Genomic DNA, 14662 nt, shown 5'->3' with positions numbered 1-14662 from the left:
GCAGCCACTTGGCAGACCCAGGCAAGTGAGGTACCATTTTTTTGGGAGACCCGGGGGAACGCTGGGTGGGTGGAAATTTGTTGATCCACGCAGATTCCAGAACTTTTCACCACAGAATTGTGAGGAAAATGCATTTTTTTGTCAATTTCTTAGCTTTGCAGGGGATTCTGGGTAACAGAACCTGGTGGTAGGCAGTCGAGTCACCCCATCCTGAATTCCCCTGGGTGTCTAGTTTTCAAAAATGTATAGGTTTGCTAGGTTTCCCTAGGTGCCGGCAGAGCTAGGGTTCAAAAACAAAAGGTAGGCTCTTTGCCAAAAAAGGGCACAATTTCACTGCGAAATTGAGGTGCGACCACGTTGCGTTTTGCGCTGTTTCCTGTCGCAGCCACTAGGCAGACCCAGACAAGTGAGGTACCTTTTTTTCGGGAGACCCGGGGAAACACTGAGTGGTTGGAAATTTGTTGATCCACGCAGATTCCAGAACTTTCCACCACAGAAATGTGAGGGAAATGCGTTTTTTTTGACAATTTCTAAGCTTTGCAAGGGATTCTGGGTAACAGAACCTGGTGGTAGACAGTCGAGTTACCCCATCCTAAATTCCCCTGGGTGTCTAGTTTTCAGAAATGTATAGGTTTGCTAGGTTTACCTAGGTGCCGGCAGAGCTAGGGTTCAAAAACAAAAGGTAGGCTCTTTGCCAAAAAAGGGCACAATTTCACTGCGAAATTGAGCTGCGACCACGTTGCGTTTTACGCTGTTTCCTGTCGCAGCCACCAGGCAGACCCAGGCAACTGAGGTACCATTTTTATCGGGATACCCGGGGGAACGCTGGGTGGGTGGAAATTTGTTGATCCACGCAGATTCCAGAACTTTCCACCACAGAAATATGAGGGAAATGCATTTTTGTTTGTCAATTATTTAGCTTTGCAAGGGATACTGCATAAAAGAACCTGGTGGAAGGCAGTCGAGTCACCCCATCCTGAATTCCCCTGTGTGTCTAGTTTTCAAAAATGTATAGGTTTGCTAGGTTTCCCTAGGTGCTGGCAGAGCTAGGGTTCAAAAACAAAACGTAGGCTCTTTGCTAAAAAAGGGCACAATTTCACTGCGAAATTGAGATGCGACCACGTTGCATTTTGCACTGTTTCCTGTCGCAGCCACTAGGCAGACCCAGGCAAGTGAGGTACCATTTTTTTTGGGAGACCCGGGGGAACATTGGGTGGGTGGAAATTTGTTGATCCACGCAGATTCCAGAACTTTCCACCACAGAAATGTGAGGGAAATGCGTTTTTTTGACAATTTCTAAGCTTTGCAAGGGATTCTGGGTAACAGAACCTGGTGGTAGACAGTCGAGTTACCCCATGCTGAATTCCCCTGGGTGTCTAGTTTTCAGAAAGGTATAGGTTTGCTAGGTTTCCCTAGGTGCCAGCAGAGCTAGGGTTCAAAAACAAAAGGTAGGCTGTTTGCCGAAAAAGGGCACAATTTCACCTAGAAATTGAGGTGCGACCACGTTGCGTTTTGCGCTGTTTCCTGTCGCAGCCACTAGGCAGACCCAGGCAAGTGAGGTACCATTTTTTGGGGAGACCAGGGGGAACGCTGGGTGGGTGGAAATTTGTTGATCCACGCAGATTCCAGAACTTTCCACCACAGAATTGTGAGGACAATGCATTTTTTTGTCAATTTCTTAGCTTTGCAAGGGATTCTGGGTAACAGAACCTGGTGGTAGGCAGTCGAGTCACCCCATCCTGAATTCCCCTGTGTGTCTAGTTTCCAAAAATGTATAGGTTTGCTAGGTTTCCCTAGGTGCCGGCAGGGCTAGGGGTCAAAAACAAAAGGTAGGCTCTTTGCCAAAAAAGGGCACGATTTCACTGCGAAATTGAGGTGCAAACATGTTACGTTTTGTGCTGTTTCCTGTCGCAGGCACTAGGCAGACCCAGGCAGGTGAGGTACCATTTTTTTTGGGAGACCTTGGGGAATGCTGGGTTGGTGGAAATTTGTTGATCCACACAGATTCCAGAACTTTCCACCACAGAAATGTCAGGAAAATGCGTTTTTTTTGTTAATTTCTTAGCTTTGCAAGGGATTCTGGGTAACAGAAACTGGTGGTAGGCAGTCAAGTAACCCCATCCTGAATTCCCCTGGGTGTCTAGTTTTCAGAAATTTATAGGTTTGCTAGGTTTCCCTAGGTGCCGGCAGAGCTAGGGTTCAAAAACGAAAGGTAGGCTCTTTGCCAAAAAATGGCACATTTTCTCTGCGAAATTGCGGTGCGACCACGTTGCGTTTTGCGCTGTTTCCTGTCACAGGCACTAGGCAGATCCAGGCAAGTGAGGTACCATTTTTTTCGGGAGACCTGGGGGAACGCCGGGTGGGTGAAAATGTGTTGATCCACGCAGATTCCAGAACTTTCCACCACAGAAATGTCGGGAAAATGCGTTTTTTTTGTCAATTTCTTAGCTTTGCAAGGGATTCTGGGTAACAGAACCAGGTGGGAGGCAGTCGAGTCACCCCATCCTGAATTCCCCTGGGTGTCTAGTTTTCAAAAATGTATAGGTTTCCAAGGTTTCCCTAGGTGCCGGCAGAGCTAGGGTTAAAAAACTAAAGGTAGGCTCTTTGCCAAAAAAGGGCACATTTTCACTTTGAAATTGCGGTGCGACCACGTTGCGTTTTGCGCTGTTTCCTGTCGCAGGCACTAGGCAGACCCAGGCAAGTGAGGTACCATTTTTTTCGGGAGACCCGGGGGAACGCTGGGTGGTTGGAAGTTTGTTGATCCACGCAGTGTCCAGAACTTTGCAACAAAGAAATGTGAGGAAAATGCATTTTTTTTGTCAATTTTTTTACTTTGCAAGGAATTCTGGGTAACAGAACCAGGTGGGAGGCAGTCGAGTCACCCCATCCTGAATTCCCCTGGGTGTCTAGTTTTCAAAAATGTATAGGTTTCCTAGGTTTCCCTAGGTGCCGGCAGAGCTAGGGTTCAAAAACAAAACGTAGGCTCTTTGCCAAAAAAGGGCACAATTTCACTGCGAAATTGAGATGCGACCATGTTGCATTTTGCACTGTTTCCTGTCGCAGCCACTAGGCAGACCCAGGCAAGTGAGGTACCATTTTTTTTGGGAGACCCGGGGGAACATTGGGTGGGTGGAAATTTGTTGATCCACGCAGATTCCAGAACTTTCCACCACAGAAATATGAGGGAAATGCATTTTTGTTTGTCAATTTTTTAGCTTTGCAAGGGATTCTGCATAACAGAACCTGGTCGAAGGCAGTCGAGTCACCCCATCCTGAATTCCCCTGGGTGTCTAGTTTTCAAAAATTTATAGGTTTGCTAGGTTTCCCCTGGTGCCGGCAGAGCTAGGGTTCAAAAACAAAACATAAGCTCTTTGCCAAAAAAGGGCACAATTTCACTGCGAAATTGAGATGCGACCACGTTGCATTTCGCACTGTTTCCTGTCGCAGCCACTAGGCAGACCCAGGCAAGTGAGGTACCATCTTTTTTGGGAGACCCGGGGGAACATTGGGTGGGTGGAAATTTGTTGATCCAAGCAGATTCCAGAACTTTCCACCACAGAATTGTGAGGAAAATGTGTTTTCTTGCCAATTTCTTGGCTTTGCAAAGCATTCTGGGTAACAGAACCTGGTGGTAGGCAGTCGAGTCACCCCATACTGAATTCCCCTGGGTGTCTAGTTTTCAATAATGAATAGGTTTGCTAGGTTTCCCTAGGTGCCGGCAGAGTTAGGGTTCAAAAACAAAAGGTAGGCTCTTTGCCAAAAAAGGGCACAATTTCACTGCGAAATTGAGGTGCGACCACGTTGCGTTTTGCACTGTTTCCTGTCGCAGCCACTTGGCAGACCCAGGCAAGTGAGGTACCATTTTTTTGGGAGACCCAGGGGAACGCTGGGTGGGTGGAAATTTGTTGATCCACGCAGATTCCAGAACTTTTCACCACAGAATTGTGAGGAAAATGCATTTTTTTTGTCAATTTCTTAGCTTTGCAGGGGATTCTGGGTAACAGAACCTGGTGGTAGGCAGTCGAGTCACCCCATCCTGAATTCCCCTGGGTGTCTAGTTTTCAAAAATGTATAGGTTTGCTAGGTTTCCCTAGGTGCCGGCAGAGCTAGGGTTCAAAAACAAAAGGTAGGCTCTTTGCCAAAAAAGGGCACAATTTCACTGCGAAATTGAGGTGCGACCACGTTGCGTTTTGCGCTGTTTCCTGTCGCAGCCACTAGGCAGACCCAGACAAGTGAGGTACCTTTTTTTCGGGAGACCCGGGGAAACACTGAGTGGTTGGAAATTTGTTGATCCACGCAGATTCCAGAACTTTCCACCACAGAAATGTGAGGGAAATGCGTTTTTTTTGACAATTTCTAAGCTTTGCAAGGGATTCTGGGTAACAGAACCTGGTGGTAGACAGTCGAGTTACCCCATCCTAAATTCCCCTGGGTGTCTAGTTTTCAGAAATGTATAGGTTTGCTAGGTTTACCTAGGTGCCGGCAGAGCTAGGGTTCAAAAACAAAAGGTAGGCTCTTTGCCAAAAAAGGGCACAATTTCACTGCGAAATGGAGCTGCGACCACGTTGCGTTTTACGCGGTTTCCTGTCGCAGCCACCAGGCAGACCCAGGCAACTGAGGTACCATTTTTATCGGGATACCCGGGGGAACGCTGGGTGGGTGGAAATTTGTTGATCCACGCAGATTCCAGAACTTTCCACCACAGAAATATGAGGGAAATGCATTTTTGTTTGTCAATTATTTAGCTTTGCAAGGGATACTGCATAAAAGAACCTGGTGGAAGGCAGTCGAGTCACCCCATCCTGAATTCCCCTGTGTGTCTAGTTTTCAAAAATGTATAGGTTTGCTAGGTTTCCCTAGGTGCTGGCAGAGCTAGGGTTCAAAAACAAAACGTAGGCTCTTTGCCAAAAAAGGGCACAATTTCACTGCGAAATTGAGATGCGACCACGTTGCATTTTGCACTGTTTCCTGTCGCAGCCACTAGGCAGACCCAGGCAAGTGAGGTACCATTTTTTTTGGGAGACCCGGGGGAACATTGGGTGGGTGGAAATTTGTTGATCCACGCAGATTCCAGAACTTTCCACCACAGAAATGTGAGGGAAATGCGTTTTTTTGACAATTTCTAAGCTTTGCAAGGGATTCTGGGTAACAGAACCTGGTGGTAGACAGTCGAGTTACCCCATGCTGAATTCCCCTGGGTGTCTAGTTTTCAGAAAGGTATAGGCTTGCTAGGTTTCCCTAGGTGCCAGCAGACCTAGGGTTCAAAAACAAAAGGTAGGCTGTTTGCCGAAAAAGGGCACAATTTCACCTAGAAATTGAGGTGCGACCACGTTGCGTTTTGCGCTGTTTCCTGTCGCAGCCACTAGGCAGACCCAGGCAAGTGAGGTACCATTTTTTGGGGAGACCAGGGGGAACGCTGGGTGGGTGGAAATTTGTTGATCCACGCAGATTCCAGAACTTTCCACCACAGAATTGTGAGGACAATGCATTTTTTTGTCAATTTCTTAGCTTTGCAAGGGATTCTGGGTAACAGAACCTGGTGGTAGGCAGTCGAGTCACCCCATCCTGAATTCCCCTGTGTGTCTAGTTTCCAAAAATGTATAGGTTTGCTAGGTTTCCCTAGGTGCCGGCAGGGCTAGGGGTCAAAAACAAAAGGTAGGCTCTTTGCCAAAAAAGGGCACGATTTCACTGCGAAATTGAGGTGCAAACATGTTACGTTTTGTGCTGTTTCCTGTCGCAGGCACTAGGCAGACCCAGGCAGGTGAGGTACCATTTTTTTTGGGAGACCTTGGGGAATGCTGGGTTGGTGGAAATTTGTTGATCCACACAGATTCCAGAACTTTCCACCACAGAAATGTCAGGAAAATGCGTTTTTTTGTTAATTTCTTAGCTTTGCAAGGGATTCTGGGTAACAGAAACTGGTGGTAGGCAGTCAAGTAACCCCATCCTGAATTCCCCTGGGTGTCTAGTTTTCAGAAATTTATAGGTTTGCTAGGTTTCCCTAGGTGCCGGCAGAGCTAGGGTTCAAAAACGAAAGGTAGGCTCTTTGCCAAAAAATGGCACATTTTCTCTGCGAAATTGCGGTGCGACCACGTTGCGTTTTGCGCTGTTTCCTGTCACAGGCACTAGGCAGATCCAGGCAAGTGAGGTACCATTTTTTTCGGGAGACCTGGGGGAACGCCGGGTGGGTGAAAATTTGTTGATCCACGCAGATTCCAGAACTTTCCACCACAGAAATGTCGGGAAAATGCGTTTTTTTTGTCAATTTCTTAGCTTTGCAAGGGATTCTGGGTAACAGAACCAGGTGGGAGGCAGTCGAGTCACCCCATCCTGAATTCCCCTGGGTGTCTAGTTTTCAGAAATTTATAGGTTTGCTAGGTTTCCCTAGGTGCCGGCAGAGCTAGGGTTCAAAAACGAAAGGTAGGCTCTTTGCCAAAAAATGGCACATTTTCTCTGCGAAATTGCGGTGCGACCACGTTGCGTTTTGCGCTGTTTCCTGTCACAGGCACTAGGCAGATCCAGGCAAGTGAGGTACCATTTTTTTCGGGAGACCTGGGGGAACGCCGGGTGGGTGAAAATTTGTTGATCCACGCAGATTCCAGAACTTTCCACCACAGAAATGTCGGGAAAATGCGTTTTTTTTGTCAATTTCTTAGCTTTGCAAGGGATTCTGGGTAACAGAACCAGGTGGGAGGCAGTCGAGTCACCCCATCCTGAATTCCCCTGGGTGTCTAGTTTTCAAAAATGTATAGGTTTCCAAGGTTTCCCTAGGTGCCGGCAGAGCTAGGGTTAAAAAACTAAAGGTAGGCTCTTTGCCAAAAAAGGGCACATTTTCACTTTGAAATTGCGGTGCGACCACGTTGCGTTTTGCGCTGTTTCCTGTCGCAGGCACTAGGCAGACCCAGGCAAGTGAGGTACCATTTTTTTCGGGAGACCCGGGGGAACGCTGGGTGGTTGGAAGTTTGTTGATCCACGCAGTGTCCAGAACTTTGCAACAAAGAAATGTGAGGAAAATGCATTTTTTTTGTCAATTTTTTTACTTTGCAAGGAATTCTGGGTAACAGAACCAGGTGGGAGGCAGTCGAGTCACCCCATCCTGAATTCCCCTGGGTGTCTAGTTTTCAAAAATGTATAGGTTTCCTAGGTTTCCCTAGGTGCCGGCAGAGCTAGGGTTCAAAAACAAAACGTAGGCTCTTTGCCAAAAAAGGGCACAATTTCACTGCGAAATTGAGATGCGACCATGTTGCATTTTGCACTGTTTCCTGTCGCAGCCACTAGGCAGACCCAGGCAAGTGAGGTACCATTTTTTTTGGGAGACCCGGGGGAACATTGGGTGGGTGGAAATTTGTTGATCCACGCAGATTCTAGAACTTTCCACCACAGAAATATGAGGGAAATGCATTTTTGTTTGTCAATTTTTTAGCTTTGCAAGGGATTCTGCATAACAGAACCTGGTCGAAGGCAGTCGAGTCACCCCATCCTGAATTCCCCTGGGTGTCTAGTTTTCAAAAATTTATAGGTTTGCTAGGTTTCCCTAGGTGCCGGCAGAGCTAGGGTTCAAAAACAAAACATAGGCTCTTTGCCAAAAAAGGGCACAATTTCACTGCGAAATTGAGATGCGACCACGTTGCATTTCGCACTGTTTCCTGTCGCAGCCACTAGGCAGACCCAGGCAAGTGAGGTACCATCTTTTTTGGGAGACCCGGGGGAACATTGGGTGGGTGGAAATTTGTTGATCCACGCAGATTCCAGAACTTTCCACCACAGAATTGTGAGGAAAATGTGTTTTCTTGCCAATTTCTTAGCTTTGCAAAGCATTCTGGGTAACAGAACCTGGTGGTAGGCAGTCGAGTCACCCCATACTGAATTCCCCTGGGTGTCTAGTTTTCAATAATGAATAGGTTTGCTAGGTTTCCCTAGGTGCCGGCAGAGCTAGGGTTCAAAAACAAAAGGTAGGCTCTTTGCCAAAAAAGGGCACAATTTCACTGCGAAATTGAGGTGCGACCACGTTGCGTTTTGCGCTGTTTCCTGTCGCAGCCACTAGGCAGACCCAGGCAAGTGAGGTATATTTTTTTCGGGAGACCCGGGGAAACACTGAGTGGTTGGAAATTTGTTGATCCACGCAGATTCCAGAACTTTCCACCACAGAAATGTGAGGGAAATGCGTTTTTTTTACAATTTCTAAGCTTTGCAAGGGATTCTGGGTAACAGAACCTGGTGGTAGACAGTCGAGTTACCCCATCCTGAATTCCCCTGGGTGTCTAGTTTTCAGAAATGTATAGGTTTGCTAGGTTTACCTAGGTGCCGGCAGAGCTAGGGTTCAAAAACAAAAGGTAGGCTCTTTGCCAAAAAAGGGCACAATTTCACTGCGAAATTGAGGGGCGACCATGTTGCGTTTTACGCTGTTTCCTGTCGCAGCCACTAGGCAGACCCAGGCAACTGAGGTACCATTTTTATCGGGTACCCGGGGAATGCTGGGTGGGTGGAAATTTGTTGATCCACGCAGATTCCAGAACTTTCCACCACAGAAATATGAGGGAAATGCATTTTTGTTTGTCAATTTTTTTAGCTTTGCAAGGGATTCTGCATAACAGAACCTGGTGGAAGGCAGTCGAGTCACCCCATCCTGAATTCCCCTGTGTGTCTAGTTTTCAAAAATGTATAGGTTTGCTAGATTTCCCTAGGTGCCGGCAGAGCTAGGGTTCAAAAACAAAACATAGGCTCTTTGCCAAAAAAGGGCCCAATTTCACTGCGAAATTGAGATGCGACCACGTTGCATTTTGCACTGTTTCCTGTCGCAGCCACTAGGCAGACCCAGGCAAGTGAGGTACCATTTTTTTTGGGAGACCCGGGGGAACATTGGGTGGGTAGAAATTTGTTGATCCACGCAGATTCCAGAACTTTCCACCACAGAATTGTGAGGAAAATGTGTTTTCTTGCCAATTTCTTAGCTTTGCAAAGCATTCTGGGTAACAGAACCTGGTGGTAGGCAGTCGAGTCACCCCATACTGAATTCCCCTGGGTGTCTAGTTTTCAATAATGAATAGGTTTGCTAGGTTTCCCTAGGTGCCGGCAGAGCTAGGGTTCAAAAACAAAAGGTAGGCTCTTTGCCAAAAAAGGGCACAATTTCACTGCGAAATTGAGGTGCGACCACGTTGCGTTTTGCGCTGTTTCCTGTCGCAGCCACTAGGCAGACCCAGGCAAGTGAGGTATCTTTTTTTCGGGAGACCCGGGGAAACACTGAGTGGTTGGAAATTTGTTGATCCACGCAGATTCCAGAACTTTCCACCACAGAAATGTGAGGGAAATGCGTTTTTTTTTACAATTTCTAAGCTTTGCAAGGGATTCTGGGTAACAGAACCTGGTGGTAGACAGTCGAGTTACCCCATCCTGAATTCCCCTGGGTGTCTAGTTTTCAGAAATGTATAGGTTTGCTAGGTTTACCTAGGTGCCGGCAGAGCTAGGGTTCAAAAACAAAAGGTAGGCTCTTTGCCAAAAAAGGGCACAATTTCACTGCGAAATTGAGGGGCGACCATGTTGCGTTTTACGCTGTTTCCTGTCGCAGCCACTAGGCAGACCCAGGCAACTGAGGTACCATTTTTATCGGGTACCCGGGGAATGCTGGGTGGGTGGAAATTTGTTGATCCACGCAGATTCCAGAACTTTCCACCACAGAAATATGAGGGAAATGCATTTTTGTTTGTCAATTTTTTAGCTTTGCAAGGGATTCTGCATAACAGAACCTGGTGGAAGGCAGTCGAGTCACCCCATCCTGAATTCCCCTGTGTGTCTAGTTTTCAAAAATGTATAGGTTTGCTAGATTTCCCTAGGTGCCGGCAGAGCTAGGGTTCAAAAACAAAACATAGGCTCTTTGCCAAAAAAGGGCACAATTTCACTGCGAAATTGAGATGCGACCATGTTGCATTTTGCACTGTTTCCTGTCGCAGCCACTAGGCAGACCCAGGCAAGTGAGGTACCATTTTTTTTGGGAGACCCGGGGGAACATTGGGTGGGTGGAAATTTGTTGATCCACGCAGATTCCAGAACTTTCCACCACAGAAATATGAGGGAAATGCATTTTTGTTTGTCAATTTTTTAGCTTTGCAAGGGATTCTGCATAACAGAACCTGGTCGAAGGCAGTCTAGTCACCCCATCCTGAATTCCCCTGGGTGTCTAGTTTTCAAAAATGTATAGGTTTGCTAGGTTTCCCTAGGTGCCGGCAGAGCTAGGGTTCAAAAACAAAACATAGGCTCTTTGCCAAAAAAGGGCCCAATTTCACTGCGAAATTGAGATGCGACCACGTTGCATTTCGCACTGTTTCCTGTCGCAGCCACTAGGCAGACCCAGGCAAGTGAGGTACCATCTTTTTTGGGAGACCCGGGGGAACATTGGGTGGGTGGAAATTTGTTGATCCACGCAGATTCCAGAACTTTCCACCACAGAATTGTGAGGAAAATGTGTTTTCTTGCCAATTTCTTAGCTTTGCAAAGCATTCTGGGTAACAGAACCTGGTGGTAGGCAGTCGAGTCACCCCATACTGAATTCCCCTGGGTGTCTAGTTTTCAATAATGAATAGGTTTGCTAGGTTTCCCTAGGTGCCGGCAGAGCTAGGGTTCAAAAACAAAAGGTAGGCTCTTTGCCAAAAAAGGGCACAATTTCACTGCGAAATTGAGGTGCGACCACGTTGCGTTTTGCGCTGTTTCCTGTCGCAGCCACTAGGCAGACCCAGGCAAGTGAGGTATCTTTTTTTCGGGAGACCCGGGGAAACACTGAGTGGTTGGAAATTTGTTGATCCACGCAGATTCCAGAACTTTCCACCACAGAAATGTGAGGGAAATGCGTTTTTTTTTACAATTTCTAAGCTTTGCAAGGGATTCTGGGTAACAGAACCTGGTGATAGACAGTCGAGTTACCCCATCCTGAATTCCCCTGGGTGTCTAGTTTTCAGAAATGTATAGGTTTGCTAGGTTTACCTAGGTGCCGGCAGAGCTAGGGTTCAAAAACAAAAGGTAGGCTCTTTGCCAAAAAAGGGCACAATTTCACTGCGAAATTGAGGGGCGACCATGTTGCGTTTTACGCTGTTTCCTGTCGCAGCCACTAGGCAGACCCAGGCAACTGAGGTACCATTTTTATCGGGTACCCGGGGAATGCTGGGTGGGTGGAAATTTGTTGATCCACGCAGATTCCAGAACTTTCCACCACAGAAATATGAGGGAAATGCATTTTTGTTTGTCAATTTTTTAGCTTTGCAAGGGATTCTGCATAACAGAACCTGGTGGAAGGCAGTCGAGTCACCCCATCCTGAATTCCCCTGTGTGTCTAGTTTTCAAAAATGTATAGGTTTGCTAGATTTCCCTAGGTGCCGGCAGAGCTAGGGTTCAAAAACAAAACATAGGCTCTTTGCCAAAAAAGGGCCCAATTTCACTGCGAAATTGAGATGCGACCACGTTGCATTTTGCACTGTTTCCTGTCGCAGCCACTAGGCAGACCCAGGCAAGTGAGGTACCATTTTTTTTGGGAGACCCGGGGGAACATTGGGTGGGTGGAAATTTGTTGATCCACGCAGATTCCAGAACTTTCCACCACAGAATTGTGAGGAAAATGTGTTTTCTTGCCAATTTCTTAGCTTTGCAAAGCATTCTGGGTAACAGAACCTGGTGGTAAGCAGTCGAGTCACCCCATACTGAATTACCCTGGGTGTCTAGTTTTCAAAAATGAATAGGTTTGCTAGGTTTCCCTAGGTGCCGGCAGAGCTAGGGTTCAAAAACAAAAGGTAGGCTCTTTGCCAAAAAAGGGCACAATTTCACTGCGAAATTGAGGTGCGACCACGTTGCGTTTTACGCTGTTTCCTGTCGCAGCCACTAGGCAGACCCAGGCAAGTGAGGTACCTTTTTTTCGGGAGACCCGGGGAAACACTGAGTGGTTGGAAATTTGTTGATCCACGCAGATTCCAGAACTTTCCACCACAGAAATGTGAGGGAAATGCGTTTTTTTTGACAATTTCTAAGCTTTGCAAGGGATTCTGGGTAACAGAACCTGGTGGTAGACAGTCGAGTTACCCCATCCTGAATTCCCCTGGGTGTCTAGTTTTCAGAAATGTATAGGTTTGCTAGGTTTACCTAGGTGCCGGCAGAGCTAGTGTTCAAAAACAAAAGGTAGGCTCTATGCCAAAAAAGGGCACAATTTCACTGCGAAATTGAGGTGCGACCACGTTGCGTTTTACGCTGTTTCCTGTCGCAGCCACTAGGCAGACCCAGGCAACTGAGGTACCATTTTTATCGGGTACCCGGGGAACGCTGGGTGGGTGGAAATTTGTTGATCCACGCAGATTCCAGAACTTTCCACCACAGAAATATGAGGGAAATGCATTTTTGTTTGTCAATTTTTTAGCTTTGCAAGGGATTCTGCATAACAGAACCTGGTGGAAGGCAGTCGAGTCACCCCATCCTGAATTCCCCTGTGTATCTAGTTTTCAAAAATGTATAGGTTTGCTAGATTTCCCTAGGTGCCGGCAGAGCTAGGGTTCAAAAACAAAACATAGGCTCTTTGCCAAAAAAGGGCACAATTTCACTGCGAAATTGAGATGCGACCACGTTGCATTTTGCACTGTTTCCTGTCGCAGCCACTAGGCAGACCCAGGCAAGTGAGGTACCATTTTTTTTGGGAGACCCGGGGGAACATTGGGTGGGTGGAAATGTGTTGATCCACGCAGATTCCAGAACTTTACACCACAGAATTGTGAGGAAAATGCATTTTTTTGTCAATTTCTTAGCTTTGCAAAGGATTCTGGGTAACAGAACCAGGTGGGAGGCAGTCGAGTCACCCCATCCTGAATTCCCCTGTGTGTCTAGTTTCCAAAAATGTATAGGTTTGCTAGGTTTCCCTAGGTGCCGGCAGAGCTAGGGGTCAAAAACAAAAGGTAGGCTCTTTGCCAAAAAAGGGCACGATTTCACTGCGAAATTGAGGTGCAAACATGTTACGTTTTGTGCTGTTTCCTGTCGCAGGCACTAGGCAGACCCAGGCAAGTGAGGTACCATTTTTTTTGGGAGACCTTGGGGAATGCTGAGTTGGTGGAAATTTGTTGATCCACACAGATTCCAGAACTTTCCACCACAGAAATGTCAGGAAAATGCGTTCTTTTGTTAATTTCTTAGCTTTGCAAGGGATTCTGGGTAACAGAAACTGGTGGTAGGCAGTCAAGTCACCCCATCCTGAATTCCCCTGGGTGTCTAGTTTTCAGAAATTTATAGGTTTGCTAGGTTTCCCTAGGTGCCGGCTGAGCTAGGGTTCAAAAACGAAAGGTAGGCTCTTTGCCAAAAAAGGGCACATTTTCTCTGCGAAATTGCGGTGCGACCACGTTGCGTTTTGCGCTGTTTCCTGTCACAGGCACTAGGCAGATCCAGGCAAGTGAGGTACCATTTTTTTCGGGAGACCTGGGGGAACACTGGGTGGGTGAAAATTTGTTGATCCACGCAGATTCCAGAACTTTCCACCACAGAAATGTCGGGAAAATGCATTTTTTTTGTCAATTTCTTAGCTTTGCAAGGGATTCTGGGTACCAGAACCTGGTGGTAGGCAATCGAGTCACCCCATCCTGAATTCCCCTGGGTGTCTAGTTTTCAAAAATGTATAGGTTTCCAAGGTTTCCCTAGGTGCCGGCAGAGCTAGGGTTCAAAAACTAAAGGTAGGCTCTTTGCCAAAAAAGGGCACATTTTCACTTAGAAATTGCGGTGCGACCACGTTGCGTTTTGCGCTGTTTCCTGTCGCAGGCACTAGGCAGACCCAGGCAAGTGAGGTACCATTTTTTTCGGGAGACCCGGGGGAACGCTGGGTGGTTGGAAGTTTGTTGATCCACGCAGTGTCCAGAACTTTGCAACAAAGAAATGTGAGGAAAATGCATTTTTTTTGTCAATTTTTTAACTTTGCAAGGAATTCTGGGTAACAGAACCAGGTGGGAGGCAGTCGAGTCACCCCATCCTGAATTCCCCTGGGTGTCTAGTTTTCAAAAATGTATAGGTTTGCTAGGTTTCCCTAGGTGCCGGCAGAGCTAGGGTTCAAAAACAAAACGTAGGCTCTTTGCCAAAAAAGGGCACAATTTCACTGCGAAATTGAGATGCGACCACGTTGCATTTTGCACTGTTTCCTGTCGCAGCCACTAGGCAGACCCAGGCAAGTGAGGTACCATTTTTTTTGGGAGACCCGGGGGAACATTGGGTGGGTGGAAATTTGTTGATCCACGCAGATTCCAGAACTTTCCACCACAGAAATATGAGGGAAATGCATTTTTGTTTGTCAATTCTTTAGGTTTGCAAGGGATTCTGCATAACAGAACCTGGTGGAAGGCAGTCGAGTCACCCCATCCTGAATTCCCCTGGGTGTCTAGTTTTCAAAAATGTATAGGTTTGCTAGGTTTCCCTAGGTGCCGGCAGAGCTAGGGTTCAAAAACAAAACGTAGGCTCTTTGCCAAAAAAGGGCACAATTTCACTGCGAAATTGAGATGCGACCACGTTGCATTTCGCACTGTTTCCTGTCGCAGCCACTAGGCAGACCCAGGCAAGTGAGGTACCATTTTTTTGGGAGACCCGGGGGAACATTGGGTGGGTGGAAATTTGTTGATCCACGGAGATTCCAGAACTTTCCACCACAGAATTGTGAGGAAAA

This window comes from Lissotriton helveticus, chromosome 2_1 (genome assembly GCF_964261635.1).
Source record: "Lissotriton helveticus chromosome 2_1, aLisHel1.1, whole genome shotgun sequence".
Lineage (NCBI taxonomy): Eukaryota > Metazoa > Chordata > Amphibia > Caudata > Salamandridae > Lissotriton > Lissotriton helveticus.
This window is presented reverse-complemented; position numbering follows the sequence as displayed.